Here is a 16,253-nt window from a genome sequence, read left to right as displayed (position 1 = left end):
TACAACATATGATTGCTGTCAGTGAATAGAAACTTTCCTGTTTACATCTGTAAGCTGAAAACTTGCCAGACCTTACCCCAGCTAAAGTCCCATTTACACGCAGCGATTATCGCTCAAAATTCGGTCAAAAGACCGCAGATGAGCGATCATTGTTGCATGTAAATGCTGCCATCGTTTACTTTTCGGCTGAACGATGATTTTAAGGTGAGCTTAAAATCCATCGTTCAGCTGGAGAGAAGATAACTGTTCTCTGACCACCTTTGCATTCCACTCTAGTGGAGAGCTTCCGGGTTTCCAGAGTCAGCTTTCTGCCTCTGCCGGCCTGATCCATCTGCTGGTTGGCTGATACAGCAAATCCACATTAAATCCCTAACAATAACAGGATCCACAGGTTGTGTTCTCCACGGGAGTCGGAGATTACATTCTGTTCTGCTGACAGCCTGTGCGAGAATAAAGGAGCTGTGTGCAGAGCTCAGACCACATTCTGTGCTCTCCAAACAGCTCCCAGAGGCCCCTTTACATGCAAATTAAGTAATAAAGTGTTAATGGACATTAGTGTCCATTAACACTATGCAAAATGATCGCTAAAACTGTCAATCTTTCAATCATTTGAAAGATTGTCTTTGCATGTAAATGGGCCTGAAGTTCACACTAGCGCTTTTTGTTTCCGTCCAGCTATTCCATTGTAGGAGCAGCTGAATGGAAAGAAAACACTTTAGTTTGTATGCCTACAGGTATGCATTGAAATTGAAGACCTTTTCAGTTAATTTTCTGTTGCCATTCCGTTTTTAAAACTGAAGTTAAAGTACAGCGATTTTGACTGTAGTTCAAAAAACAGAACTAAAATAGATTGCAACTTTTCCTTTTCTTTTTACAGCCCTGTCTACGGAAAACAGAAACAAAAGGAAACTTATTAGAGATGAGCGAGCGTACTCGGTTCGGGTGTTTTTGCACTCGAGCACCGCTTTTTCCGAGTAACTGACTACTCGGACGAAAAGATTCGGGGGGCGCCGGGGGTGAGTGGGGGGTTGCAGAGGGAAGTGGCGGGGGAGGGGGGGAGAGAGAGCTCCCCCCTGTTCCCCACTGCTACCCCCTGCTCCACCACGCCGCCCCCGGCGCCCCCAATCTTTTCGTCCGAGTAGTCAGTTACTCGGAAAAAGCGGTGCTCGAGTGCAAAAACACCCGAACCGAGTACGCTCGCTCATCTCTAAAACGTATCTGTTTGCTCTAATTTCTCATTTACATTTTATTTCCTTTTGGCGGCTCCCACAACATAACAGCTAGGCAAAAATAAATTCTAACGTGAACGTGGTGCTGTTTTTGGGAGAAAGCAGCCATGTGTTTTTTAAATCTTAGCCAACCCCTATGAATTAAAGCTATGGAAAGAACATTTTCAATGACTTTATATCGTGTCATCATATGGGGAGGGGTAAGAGATAATATGTAGAGTAAGGCCAGCTTCACACACGTGTATTTGCGCATGCACTAAGCAGAGAACAGAACACCTTGACTTCAGTGGGTTCATTCACATTTCCGTTTTTTACTCACGCATTTCGGTCATGCAAAAAACCACAGCATGTTCTATTTTTCTGTGTATTTGTGTACCAAAGGTTCCCACTAAATTCAATGTGGGGTACACAGATGCATGCGCAATACGCAAGGCCCCCTCCTTTTCTCTATCTACACAGCCCCTATTGCGGACAAACCATCAGGAGTTTTGGCCTCCAATACCACCTCTACGCCGATGACACCCAGCTATACACCTCTTCCCGTGACATCTCTGCACTTTTCCTCCAGAACATCACTAACTGTCTGTCCGCTGTCTCTAACACTATGTCCTCTCTCTACCTAAAACTAAACCTCTCTAAAACTGACCTACTGGTGTTTCCCCCCTCTACTAACCGACCTCATCCTGACATCTCCATCTCAGTGTGTGGCGCCATAACTGCCAGACAGCATGCCCGCTGCCTTTGGGTCATATTCAACGCCGATCACTCATTTACCCCCTACATCCAATCTCTGGCCCGGACATGTCAGCTGCACCTTAAGAACATCGCAAGAATCCGCTCTTTTCTCACTGTGGACACGCTAAAAACGCTCACTGTTGCCCTCATCCACTCTCAGCTCGATTATTGCAATTCGCTGCTGATCGGCCTCCCCTGCACCAGTCTCTACCCTCTCCAGTTCATCCTGAATGCGGCTGCCAGGCTCATCTTCCTGTCTAGCTGCTACTCGGACACCCCTGACCTGTGCCACTCACTGCACTGGCTGCCCATTAAATACAGAATACAATTTAAACTCGCTACCTTCATCCACAAAGCCCTCCACAGCGCAGTGCCACCCTACATTGCCTCCCTCATCTCAATCTATCACCCAGCCCGGGCTCTCCGCTCTGCTAACGAAACTAGACGGTGCGCCCCTCTAATTTGAACTAGACTCCGCCCCCAAGACTTCTCCAGAGCAGCACCAGTCTTCTGGAACGCACTACCAAACGATACCCGGGCAATCCAGGACTCACAAAACTTCAGGCGTGCTCTAAAAATGCACCTCTTCAGGGAGCCATACCATGTCTCCTAAGCCAAACCCCTCTGTACTCCGCCTGATAACATGCTCCCTGACCTACTGACTGCAATCCCTGCCAGATATCATCAACTGCCCCTGCAGTCATACCTATTCTGCCATCACACGGCTAAATGTCTAACCATTGTCTATATGTATAGCACCCCTCACTCTCCACCTCGCCATACCGCGCACATCTCCAGCCCCTTTACCTTCTGTATCACCCCATTATCTGTAGTATGTAAGCTCGTTGGAGCAGGACCCCCACCCCTATTGATTCCATCAACTGATGATTACTATGTAACCGTGGTTCTGTAATTTTTGTACTTTTGTCTTTCTGTATCCCCCCTGTCTATGTAAGCGCTGCGGAATATGTTGGCGCTATACAAATAAAGATTATTATTATGAAACACTACGTAATAGCACGGTAAATAGAACCCCTCTTAGACTCATTAAGACTAATTAGCAATTTCAATCGGCGCATCGTTGTTTGCCGCGCACAAAAAGTACAGTAAAATGCGTCAGTGCGCGCGTAAAAAAGCATTGTTCATGTCACAAAAACGCTATGCCCATGTATGTGCAAGTTTGTGTGAAGGGGGCCTAACTGGAAAGGGCATCTCTCTCGGGAACCGACACTTCCATGCATTACATAGTAAGCTCATTGATGTTAATGGGCGCTATGTAATACTTCATTTGCCCCGTGTGAGGTTGGTCACCATTTAATGATTGACTGCTATAGTCATGTGACATGACATCTCAATGGGCATGATGCTGATGCCCAATTATTAGTTTTTGATATCTTGCACAGCAAAGTTTTTTTTTTTTTCCTGATGTCCAACCTTATATCTGAAATCTCCTTTTAGGGCTCACACCCACTTGCGTTTTTTTAACGTTGCGTTTTTTTTAAAGTGATTGTTAGTGGGACTTTCTAATGTTAAAAACGCATCGCAAGTCGGCGCTTTGCAATTTTTGCGCGATGCATTTTTAACATTAGAAAGTCCCATTGACAATTGTGTAAAAAAAACGCGCAAGAAAAACGCAAGTGCGCAGGAGCCCTAAGGGAGTAAGCATTATTTCTTGAAGAGAATGTGTCATCAGAAAGTTACATATTGAATAAATCAAGTTTTTATGTTAAATATATTCTTAAATAATTATTTTCATGACAATTTATTTAACTTTCAAGATCTCTATTTTAAAAAAATCCTAAAATCCTGCAGTTTTCCACCTGGCCACTAAGCCTAGTAATAAGGTGACACTTCTTGTTCTGTAGCAAAAACTTTTCATCGGTTATCTCATGGTCATCACAGGCAGGATTACAATGAAGGGTTACATCTATATACAGATGACATATGCACATAGGATCCACCATTCACAATAGGTGATGTCACAGCTTACCTCCTCCTTCTTCCTGCAGAGGTCACAGAGCATGCCCACAACACTCTACCATAGAAGTTAATGGGTCAGATACTGTCCATTACATGAATGGCCCATGAGGATGCTGTAGAGCATATCTCTAAATGTTACTAACTGCAGTTCAGGCAGGATGGACACCCTCATCATCATGTACAGACAACAGAATGAAAAACTCTCCAATCAGAAAATAAAAGCAGATTAGAAAAATTGAATATATTTCAGTATTTACTTTTAATTAGCACAAAAATTGTAGGAGTTACATTCCCTTTAAGGCCCCCTTAATCACGTCGGCCGACGCTTTCCATAGCATTGCTATGGAAAGCGCCGGTACCTGTCCATGAGCGGACAATCATTGCGATTCTCCGCTCGCGGCGGGCAATTTGTGGCATGCTGCGAATTGCCCCGATTCTCCGCGGTCAGCCTATCTATTAGATAGGGCTGACCAGCAGAGATTCGGGAGTGGCTCCTGCTCCCGGACGGCGGGATACCGCATCGCCCGTGGACAGCTGGCCTAAAGGACTTTTATAATATTAATTTGCTAAAGCCTAAGGTCACCATACACATTAGATGGATGTTTGCCAAAGCCACCAATTTGAGCGGTACTGGTCTGCCCCTTAGTGTGTATGGGGGCGCCCTCACTCTCTTCTGACAGCAGATGTTGAGCATGTTGAAGTTCAATGTGCCTGATTCTTTTTATTCTCAGGGGAGATAAGCTGCCACCAGAGGACTGTGATAAAGGCTTACTTCCCTCTCCCCATTAAGAGCACATACATTCTTTATTAAAGGGGAAAGTCTGGGGAGAAGAGATTGTATTGAAATTTGCTCAGTGCTGTATATAAAAACATAAAAAAGGCATACTCCTGTTTTCTGATGACCCACAGCTTCCATTCGAATAGTGCCCGATCCCCCACTGTATTCTTCCAGCTCCAACAATGACGTCCCGTCACGGGGTCATGTGATCTCTGCTGGCAACTAACGGCTGATCCTGAATTACATACAGATGGTAATTGGCTGCAGTGGTCATGACCTTGTGACGGGACGTCATCACTGGAGTCTGAAGACGAGTGCAGTGGGGAACTGGGTCAAGGGTCTTGCCTGTTGCTGTGGGCACGGATGGGTCTCTTGTAGGATAGATAAGGCTGTGTCCCATGTCAGACTCTGGCTGACCCCATTGGCGGTATGGCTTGGCATCTTGATGGGATTAAAGAAAACAATCATTACGATCCTGCTGTATACATAACTGTTTTATTGGAAACAGAACCGAACAGTCACAAACAGTTGTCCACTTTCGATGAAGGACTACGCTGGAGGTCACTATCTCATTAGGGGGTTTTGCTTTCCTTTGGATCAACATTGGGGGTAAATAGGCTGAACTGGATGATGGATGGATTTTTGCAGCCTTACACTCTATATTCCTATGTTATATACAGTCTTATGCTGAATAGACACCACAGAAGATGAGCAATGTATGGACTTAACTCCAGCACTGTGATGAGAGGTCTCGGCATCATCTCAGTAGCAGACTGGTAGAGGACCCTCATCACGGTTGTCCATAATGACGCAAACCTCTCAGTCTACCTTGAAAGCGCCTGCTTAATCACCGCCACCTGTGCCCACGGCTTGGATGTGGGAAGGTAGACAGGCACGCCATTTGGTAGACAGAAAGTAGAACATGACTAGCCCAGGGCAGACATAAGACGGACAGCGAGAAGTGAGAAGTGGGAGAGAGAAGGAGATTATCCTGAGTGACAGTCATCAGTCTCCCCTCCGGGCACCGACTCTGACATCTCCATCTTACACAACACGGACCTCACAAGGTGTCTCTAACATACTCACCTCAGCTCCGGGGTGGCTAGCCAGTCTATGACTTAGAGCAAAGGAGGGCAATTAACTCTTAGCTTGCCTAGAGGTTTATATTTTCGTTATTCATCAGTCGGAATTTTGAAAGGGGGGAAATTTTGATAAATTCATATTCTGGGATTCCTAATTATTTATCTCCTTTGTGAAGGACCTGATAGACTAAGGGTCCGTTTACGCCAAATGAGTATCGTTTGAGCGAGCGAATGACGCCAGAGTTCATTCGGGCAGCTTGGTTAGACCGGCAGATACATAGTTGGCTCGTCCAAATTATAAATTGTACAGTTGTTCACATTTGCTGTATAAGTGACCTATTTCAACTGAATGATAAGTGAATGAGCCAACGATGATCTGCATAAAATGAATGGCGAACAACAAGTGAACAATTCTCGCTCGCCATACGGCCGTTGGACTGTTTAGACTGAACGATTATCGTTCCCTTTCACTCTTTGAGCAATAACACTGTGCAACGAATTTTCATAATTCACATGTTTCTGTAAAATTAAAACCTGCTGATTCCACCTGTAAAACTGAATAATGGCGGCACGTCTTGTTTTCAAGTTATTTAACCCCTTAGTGACCAAGCATTTATTTTTACATTTTAAAAAATTGTAACTCCTTCATTTATCTATCAACATCGCTGCATGAGGGCTTGTTTTTTGCGGGACATGTTGTGTTTTTCAATGGTACTATTCATTGTACCGTATAATGTACTGAAAAACTTTGAGAAAGTTCTAAGTGGAGTTAAATTCAAAACAAAAACAAAATTCCGCCACGTTTCAGTGCGTTTTGTTTCTACGGCCCACAAACTGCAACAAAAATGACACAACTACTTTATTCTAAGGGTCAGTACGATTACTACGATACCAAACTTATGTAGTTTTTTTTTTTTTGCTGTACTACTTTTATTTTTTTTTCAAAGACATTTAATTTTTTTTTATTATACTCTGCCACCATCTTCTGCGTGCAATAACTTTTTAAATTTTCTGTCCACAGAGTTGTGCAAGGACTCATTTCTTGCGGGACGTCCTGTAGTTTGTGTTACTACCATTTTGGAATACATACGATTTTTGATCACTTTTATTGCATTTTTTCTTAAAGACAGAATGACCAAAAAAGTACATTTCTGGCGTGCTTAATTTTTTTTTCGGACGACGTTCACCGTGCGGGGTAAATAATGCATTGCTTTGATAGATCAGACTTTTACGGACGCAGCGATACCAAATATGTATTTGTTTTAAAATTTTGATTCTTTTATTTAGTCTAACCAATGACCTGTAAAAACCCAGTTCATTCATTACAGCTTACTGGTGGATGATCCGCAGTGTTTCCTCCATGTGGAAACATACCCTATATATTACATAAACCTACCCTTATAGCGTTCTGTCAGCACGCGGTGTGCAACAGTGATTGCAATATAGTTGCACAATCTCTTTTATTATTCTTTTTATTAAGCAGGGTAATGGTGAGACAACTGGATTATTTGTATAGGCAGATTTCCAAAAAATACAATACAACGGCAATTGGATTACATTATTCCCCATAATTGTAAAACCTTACGTGGCAGAAAAAAATGGATATCATATTTGAATTCAGCGCACTAAAGTTACTATGAGCCGCCCATCTGCTTATCAATTACAAAAATTGTGTTGCAGTGTAATCGTTCCGTGTAAAAGGGCCTTCACATCATGGCAGGACTTTGTTTCTTTTACATAATTAATTGTGTTACTGTAATTGCATCTACTTACTGCTGGTTTCAGATCAGTTACACATTTGGACTTGTGTCAGGTAGACTGATGTGGATCCACCTTGCAACGCATCAGTTTGACTTTGGGCTATCTACATAGCACTTAGGAAACCCCAGTTTTCACCCTTGACCTCTCCAAGTTAGATTAGGTCTTCGCTGCAGGTCCTAAGCCCTTACTCACACAGATAGTCCGAGTTGTGTGGCTGTGGATGCTGCAGGCGGAGGCACAAGGTACCTTATGGTGTGAACAGGTGTGCATCCAAAGGACAGGTAATGGTGAGGGCTGGCTGCACAGGTGCAGTAACAAGGTCCACGCAGAAGGTCAGGGCAGGTAGCAGGCAATAACAAAGTCTAGAATCCAGGTCAAGGAGCACAGAAATCAGAATTGACAGCAAGGCAGCCAGAAGTCAGAACTGGAATACAAAAACAGGCTTTGTCACAATGGCTATAGGAGACTGATTGCTTAGGCATCCTCCATGATTGGAAGATGCCTAATATAGCTGGGGTGGCTGGTGGTTGGAGGGGGAGAGAATAGGGGAGCATGTGCTGGCCCTTTAAGAAAGGGAGAGGAGAGCACACAAGCCCTGCAGGCAGGCATCAGGAAGGTGTCGCATAGAATGGGGTTCTTTACTGTAAGAGTAGTGAGACCATGAAACTCTTTGCCTGAGGATATGGTGATGGCAAAGTCGATATAAGAGTACAAGAGGGGCCTGGATGTCTTTATTGAGTGATACAATATTATACGAGGGGCTGCTGATAAGTCTTTGGCTTTGTGTTCTTTTTTTGTTTCTATTGTAACAAATGTTACTTCACATGAAAGCCTTATGTGTCTAATATATGTTTTCAAAATGTTGTGTTTGTAGCTTATGGCGACAGTGATCGAGGCACGCAGGAAAACAAAATGCCGGAGTCTAAGGCAAAATTCACAGCAAATAAGAGCAGAGGAGTGATAAAATTCTGCAAGGAAAGTCTGCGAAGGATATTCATGGTGATATGTCGCAGACATTGGGGGGTCAATGCCCTTCATATTCTACAGTTAAGAACTGGGTTGCCTAATTTAAAACGGGCCACTTCAGCACCAATGATGAGGAACGTCCTGGACGACCGAGAGAGGTTGTTGTTCCGGAGATAGTCGATGCGGTGCACAACCTCATACTGGAGAATCGGCCAATTTCAGCTAAAGGAATAGCCGACATCATGGGGATTTCTGGTGAACGTGTTTGTGTCATTATCCATGAACATCTGAACATGAAGAAGCTATCTGCAAAGTGGGTCCCCAAATGTTTGACAACAGATCAGAAAAGCATGCGAACAAAAACTTCCCGGTCCATTTGTCAGCGTTTCTGGACTGATAAGAACTTCCTGGATCGACTGGTCACTATGGAGGAGACCTGGATTTATTCGTATGACCCTGAAACCAAGGAGCAGTCAAAAGAGTGGAGGCACAGCGGTTCTCCTCACCCAAAGAATTTCAGCCACTAAGGTGATGGCGTCTGTGTTCTGGGATAAGGAGGGCGTGCTGCTGGTGAACTACCTTCAAAATGGTTCCACCATCAATGCAAGGTATTACATTGAACTTTTGGACCAATTGAAGGCAGCTCTGAAGGCCAAAAGGTGCGGCAAGGTGTCCAAAGGAATCTTGTTCCTGCAAGACAACGCCTCCGCTCACACTGCACATGTGACCACGGCAAAACTGGTGGAGCTAGGCTTCCAGCTGGTTGACCACCCACCTTATTCACCAGATCTAGCTCCCTCCGACTATCATCTCTTTCCAAATCTGAAGAAACTCCTTAAGGGGACCAAATTTCACACCATTTCTGATGCCATGGCTGCTACGGATGACTGGTTTGAGGCACAACCAAAATCCTTCTTTTTGCAAGGCTTACAGAACTTGGAATACCGATATAAGAAGTCTGTTGGCATCAGTGGAGAGTATGTGGAATAAATGTAGAGTTTCATCTTCTTATCTCGTTTCTTTCTGGGTAAAGCCAAAGACTTATCAGCAGCCCCTCGTATGTTATAATCATTATTAACTTCAAAAGGGTCGTTGATCCGGGGATTATTCCGATTGCCAGATTGGAGTCAGGAAGGAATTTTTTTTCCTTTAAATGGAGAAAATTGGCTTCTACCTGATTGATTTTCTTTGCCTTCCTCTGGATCAACACTGGGGGTTAATAGGCTGAACTTTTTTCGGCCTTACATACTATGTTGCTAATGGAAGAGTGTGGCATGCAGTGTGTGGACAGTAACAGTTCCCAATCGCGGCCCCAGCAACAGATCAGCGGGGGAGCGATGGCGGCACGCTGTGAAACCTTGTTACTAGAATGTAACTAGTAAGTTTCGGTCGATGACTGCGCAAAGGAATGTTTAAGGTACGTTCACACATAGCAGCAGAAAATCCACACCAAAATCCATATGAAACCGTGTCAGTTGATGTAGTTTTTGACAGATTATTTACCTATTTTATTAAGTTTTATGAAGTTTCCAACAATTCCCGACTTGGCAACGGTTAATCAGTAGTTGAAAAGTAAAATACATATAAAATGAGGAAATATTATCACAAACAGACATAGTAGAGAAAAATACACATTTGTAGAACAGGCCTTCAATTCGGCTCAAACAACAGCTGAAGACAAAAAATGCCTAAACAAGAGTAACGCCAGGAACAACTCGTCCGCAGATATATAATACACAGTTCTGAGATAACCAAATATCAACACAGCTAAGTATAGCTTGGCAGCCTAAGGCCGTTTTTCACACGGCTGAGAAAATCGTGTGAGATTTGTGCGTTGCGAGACGCACGAATATGAACGCTATTCTTTTGAACAGGGTCATACATAAGAGCGATTTTATTTCCCATTGAAAAAAATAATTGCTGCATGTCCTAACTTTGGGCGTTCCCTTGGAATGCCTCGCATGGCCCATTGTTTTCAATGGGGCCGGCGTAGCAGCGCACAGCACACGAGCTGATTGTGAGTGTGATGTGATGTCAGGTTTTCCCATAAAAAAACAATCGCTACTTGGGAACGCTACTTCCCTGAAGTGATGTGAGGCGGTTTTAACACAAACATTTTTAAACTCACCAGCGCTGTTGCCCTCATGTGGCGCTGGTAAATCCGACTCTTTTCAGAGTCCTCCGCATGCACTTTTCCTATAGAATTGTATAGGGGAGCGCACACACGGGCTCAAAAAAGAGTCAGATTTTCCAGTGTGATCTTCAGAGGGCGACAAGGCTGGATTGCGAGAGTAGCAGCACCATAACTTACTTTATGGCGCTGTGAGAACGTGATAGGTTCCCTTTAATACCCTTTAATGCAGTGGTCTCCAACGTTTGGCTCTTCAGGTATTGCAGAACACCTAATGCATACTAGAAGTTGTAGTTTTGCAGGACCTGGAGAGCAACAAGTTGGAGACCCCAGCATTGTCCCATAAAATTAAGTTATCCTCTATCTACAGAATATGGGACAACTTTCTGATTGGTGGGGATCCGACGGCTGGGACCCCCACCAATCATGAGAACTGGGATTCTGATGGTGAATGGAGCAGTGATCAAGCTTGTGCATCACTGCATTCATTTCAGTGGGACTTCCATAATGCTTAAATTCGGCTTAAATACTCCAGCCGTCCCACTAAAATGAATGGGGTAGCGAAGTGCCTGCATGAACGTCATTCACTTTATTTGGGGACTTTCGGGACTCCTATTCTCATGATCGGTGGGGGTCCCAAGCTGTCTTATCTTCACTGATCTGATTCTGTGAATAGGGCTTAACTTCATTTTGTGGGACAAACCCTTTCATAGATAACTTCAAGCAGATGATATCTTTCTAAGGGGCCAGTAAAACTGACCGTCATTGCTTGAATTTCCTTAATAGGAAAAAGTGGTTTGAAAAAATAAATGTTCCAGACCCTCTTAGGAGCTGCAATCCTTCTCAAAAGAAACCAACATTTTAGGGAATAGCTGTTCATCAGAGTGGAACCACTTTAGGACATCTGAAGATGGTCTCTTGTTTATGGATTCCACCACAAACGTCTTGTAGAACATTAAGGTTATTTTCAGGACGTTGCCTTGTTTTCATTCCCTTTTTGCTTCGCTCTTTCAGTTGACAAATTAATAGTAAAACATCATGCAGATGCATCATAGCGGAGCTTATATCCCTTCGTCATAATCACCTTGTTTCATACTGAATTATTGTCACAACTCACCGGCACATTTACTCAACACACTTCCATCAATCTCTACACGGTTCACTGCGATATTACGTGTGTTTGTTTTTCTCTTTTCATCATTCTATAATGCTATGTTATTACTGGTTACAATTAATAGCAAATTTTTCTGAGGTTGTTCTAATGCGAAAAACCTCCAAGTCAATTCTTTGGGAAGTTGTGTAAATGCCAATGTGGCCACCAGTTTCCTGAATGCCAAGTTTGCCTAGTTATGCTGTAATACTGGATTGGAAGATGCATACTAAATGGTTACTCTATTAGAGACCCCCATCTAGTAGTGTGTTGGACCTTCTTTGTCCTTTAGAACCGCTGTGGAGTACATCAACAGGTATCAGAAGACCCAGGGTATGCCAAGACAACATTCCCCACACCATTACTCCAGCTCCACCTGCTTGACAAGAAGGGGTCATTGATTCATGCTGCTTGCCCCAAATTCTTTATAGCCCCTCTGTGCTAAGGAACGATGAGTTCTGCATGCTACTAAGGGAGTTCATTAAAGATTTCCCCTGACCTCTTTCTATCGCAGGATGCTGAAACTGCACATGTGTAATGATAAAAGTCTCTATAGGTTACCTGCCAATTTGCAACTCTGCACTGATAAGGGTCTTTCTTCTACAGGTGCTGAAGCTGTGCGAGGTCTGATAACGGACCCAGTGGAATACAGAGCAGTCATCAAGTTCCTTTACTTGAAAGGCCACACACCAAGGGAGATGTTCGATGAGATGAAGGAGGTCTATGGGGAAGATTCCCCATCAGATGATGTAGTCAAGAACTGGCATCATCAATTCAAATGTGGTCGGACTTCAGTGGAAACGGCTCCAATTCCAGGGCAACCCCACTCCGCTATCGAAGAACACACCGTCCAGTAAGTGGAGGCTGCCATTTTGGAAAATTGCAGTGTAACCATTCGTGACCTAGCCCATAATGTTAAGATTAGTGTCCATGGAAAAAATCATCCAAGACCATGTTCATATGCATAACTGGTATCCGCTCGCTGGGTTCCCCAGCTGCTCACACCTTTCCAGGAGCAGGAACGAGTCGAATACTCCTAGGCTCTTTTGACGATGTCCCATGGAAACCAGGAGGACTTTTTCAACAGGCTGATCACACAGGATGAAAGCCGGTCCATCACTGTGATCCAGAGATTAAAGTCCAGTCGATGCAATGGAAGCATCCGGACTCACCACCTCCAATGAAGGCATGTGCCCAACCCTCTGGTGGCATGGTCATGCTCACAGTCTTTTGGGACCAGCATGGAGTAGTCTTGATGGGTTTCTTAGCAAAGGGTACCATGATTACTGGGGCATACTGCGCTTCACTGCGGCAGAAACTGTGGGAGGCCATCAAAACCAAGAGACGTGGCATGCTCACCAAAGGTGTCCGCCTTCTGCAAGACAATGCCCCAGTTCATAACTCACATGTTGCCCAGATAGAAGCACGCTGTGGCGGCTTTGAAACTCTACAGCATCCCTCTTGATCACTGGACCTCGCACCATTGGACTTCCACCTCTTTCCAACAATAAAGTCATTTTTGAAGGGCGAGCATTTTCCTGATGATGAGATTCTGATTGCCGAAGTCAAAACGTGGCTTTTGGAGCAACCAGTCAACTTCTACAAGTGAGGTGTTTACAGATGCATAAACGGATGGGAGAAGTATGTGTCCCTAGGTGGCACCTATGTAGAGAAGGACTAATAGCTGGCCCAAGTTTCGTTGCTCTCAGTTCACAGGAAATGGGTCAGGGAAAGTCTTTAATGAACACCCCTTGCAGTTGGCGCACCAAGGTTGTATTTAGGTGCAATTTGCTTGACTAGGCAGTGACTGTTTATCAGACTGATTCTTGATATTCTCCTCTGATCTCTTTCATCAATGATTTTTTTTACATTCACAAGATCCCCTCTCACTGGATGTTTTTCCTTGATCACACTATTTTCAATATACTCTCCACACTTTTGAATGAGAAAACCCCACAAGGGTGACTTGTTAACTTTACTCTGAAAAAGACTTAAAGGGGCCGTTCCATGAAAATAAGTTATCCCCTGTCCGCAGGATAGAGGATAACTTGCTGAATAGAGTTTGAGAGCACTTGTGTGACTGCTGCTCTGTTCATTCTTGAGATGTTCTTGAGATAATTGGGGCTCCCAATGGTCAGACCCCACTGATCAGCTGGTTCTCCCCTACCCTGTGTCTACAATCTTTGCTGTTCTTATGAGCTAGAACTCCAAATATCTTACATAGCCAAAAAGTTAAATGATAACATTCTGGCTTCCTGTAGCCACCACTAGGGGGAGCTTACTGTATACCACTGTTGTATTGATTTCAATGTATAAATCATATGCAGGAAGCTCCTAAGCGGTGGTGGCAGAATATTGTCAATTGATTCATTTAATGTCTGTGCAGGGGATATGGAGCTCTGTATATATATAAAAAAAAACCTCCAACCACTAAGAACATGTATTAATCAGCAAAAATTTCCATATTAGGTGCTGCTAATATTCAGTTTTATTTTTCAGCAGGACAATCTGAAAATCTGAAGCAGGACCTGTAGGAGGCTAGCCTTAAATCCAGGTGTGTTTTACCTCCATGGCCACTAGTGATCTTTGTGCTATTTGATTGTACTGACTTGATGAGTCAGTTGACCATGTGTATTACTTAAATGCCTTCACTAATTTATATGTATGCAATACTTATTAGGTCAATGTTTCATATGTTCTTTGATCTCAGTGGCAGTACTGCTGTCGTAAAATGCCTTCGTGGACAGAGCATACGGGTGCAAAGAATACAATGGGGTTCTACCTGAACCGATTATTAATGATTTCCGCATTCCACAAGGAGAAAATCATGTTTATAGCTGACATGCAGAGTAGTCCGCGCTGTTTGTTGTTAAAATTTTACTGAAAACACAAACTTCCTGCCCAAAACAAACTCTAGCCCTCGGGGTATAGATTCCACATGACTATTGGTGAAGGACCCGCTGCATAAGGTTGTACATGCACACGATGGAAAATACCATTTGTGTTATATATAGTTAGTTTAGTTATAGTAAAGGAATTTATTTTATACAGTTTTACACCAGCTCCAATGTGTCGGCAGTGAAAAGCCCTGTAAATAACGGGTTGTACAAAGTGTGGCATAATCTGGGTCAGTCCTGCTGGTGCCAATATGTCAACATTCTGTAGAATTGCCAGACTGCCAGTTGGGCATTGAATCAATGCCAGAAGGTTGATCCCAGCAACAGTAACTTGTTGGCACTGTTAAAACTGTTAACGCCCTTTAATTCCTTCCCTTTAAAGCAGTATTCCGGGACCTTGATGCCTTTACTTCTTTTAACATGTCCTGCAGACTCAAGCAATTTTGCAAAATTCTTTCTTTACCTGCTCCGCTTAGATTGGCACCCCCTGGGGCCGGTCACATGATTCAGAGCAATTTCAGAGCTTTCTACCTATGTCATATCCATGTTCTAGTACCCTGTTGTACCGCCTCTAGGTTGGATGCAAGATGTGATACAGGTGGGCATAGAGGCTCTAGTACCCTGTTGTACCGCCACTAGCTTGGATACAAGATGTGATACGGATGGGATTGGAGGCATACAGGTTCTGTTTGGTATTCTGCTGCATATTGCTCCACATTTGCTGTAACTGAGCCTCTAAAGTAAACTCGTAAGCTGTCAAAATTGGCATCCCAGATGGTCCCATACATGTTCTATTGGTGGTAAATCTGGCGGTCGAGCAGCCATGGAAGTGTGACAATGTTGTGGGGGCTTCCTATGACCCACCTTGTGTGTGTGGCCGAGCATTATCCTGCTGCCTCTTGGAACCCGCCATCAGAGGAACACATGTGGCTGCAGGATGTCCTGAGCATATCACTGAGATGTCATTGTCTCTCGCACCACTACTAGGCGTGACCGATTGTTGTATGCGATGGCCCCTGAGACCATCACACCAGCAGTGGGGCAGTGTGCCACTCCACAGCAAAGGCAGGATTGAGGCCTCCAGACACGAACACGGTCATCATCGATGCCCAAACTAAACTTGGATTTGTCGCTGAAGACAACCCGGGTCCACCCTGTAGTGTCCAGTTTCATTATTCTCGACACCATTGCAAATGGAGACGACGGTGGATTTTAAAGGCAGTACATGTAATTGGCGCAGTGAGACCAAGTGTTCTTTAGCCAAGTGCCTGGAAATAGTTCCAATAGACACAGGGGCCTGTCACTTGTCTCTGGATGGTGGACATCTTGTAGCTGCTTGTGTTTGTTGGACCATCAGACGCTACTCTCTACCGGTGGTCTGTCGAGGGCTTCCTGAGCCCAGTCACCTTGTATGCCCTCACGCATCCACTGGTCCCAACACCCCCTGTGTGACAGTCTGGTCAGACGCTTCTTTCTACTGGTGGTCTGTAAGGGGCATCCTGAGCACGGTCACCTTGTGTGCCCTCACGCATCCACTGGTTCCA

The 16,253-nt window shown here is 44.2% G+C and overlaps 1 protein-coding gene across 1 annotated transcript in view; it reads left to right on the top strand.

Annotated features, from left to right (window-relative positions):
* Window positions 1-16,253, top strand: part of LOC136587544 (proto-oncogene Wnt-3) — a 138,655-nt gene that overhangs the window by 7,353 nt on the left and 115,049 nt on the right. The window contains exon 3 of the mRNA XM_066586187.1: window positions 14,312-14,366. The gene's annotated coding sequence lies outside the window, so the exon portion shown is untranslated. The remainder of the gene's footprint in view (window positions 1-14,311; window positions 14,367-16,253) is intronic.

Source organism: Eleutherodactylus coqui, chromosome 13 (genome assembly GCF_035609145.1).
Source record: "Eleutherodactylus coqui strain aEleCoq1 chromosome 13, aEleCoq1.hap1, whole genome shotgun sequence".
NCBI lineage: Eukaryota > Metazoa > Chordata > Amphibia > Anura > Eleutherodactylidae > Eleutherodactylus > Eleutherodactylus coqui.
This window is presented reverse-complemented; position numbering and strand designations above follow the sequence as displayed.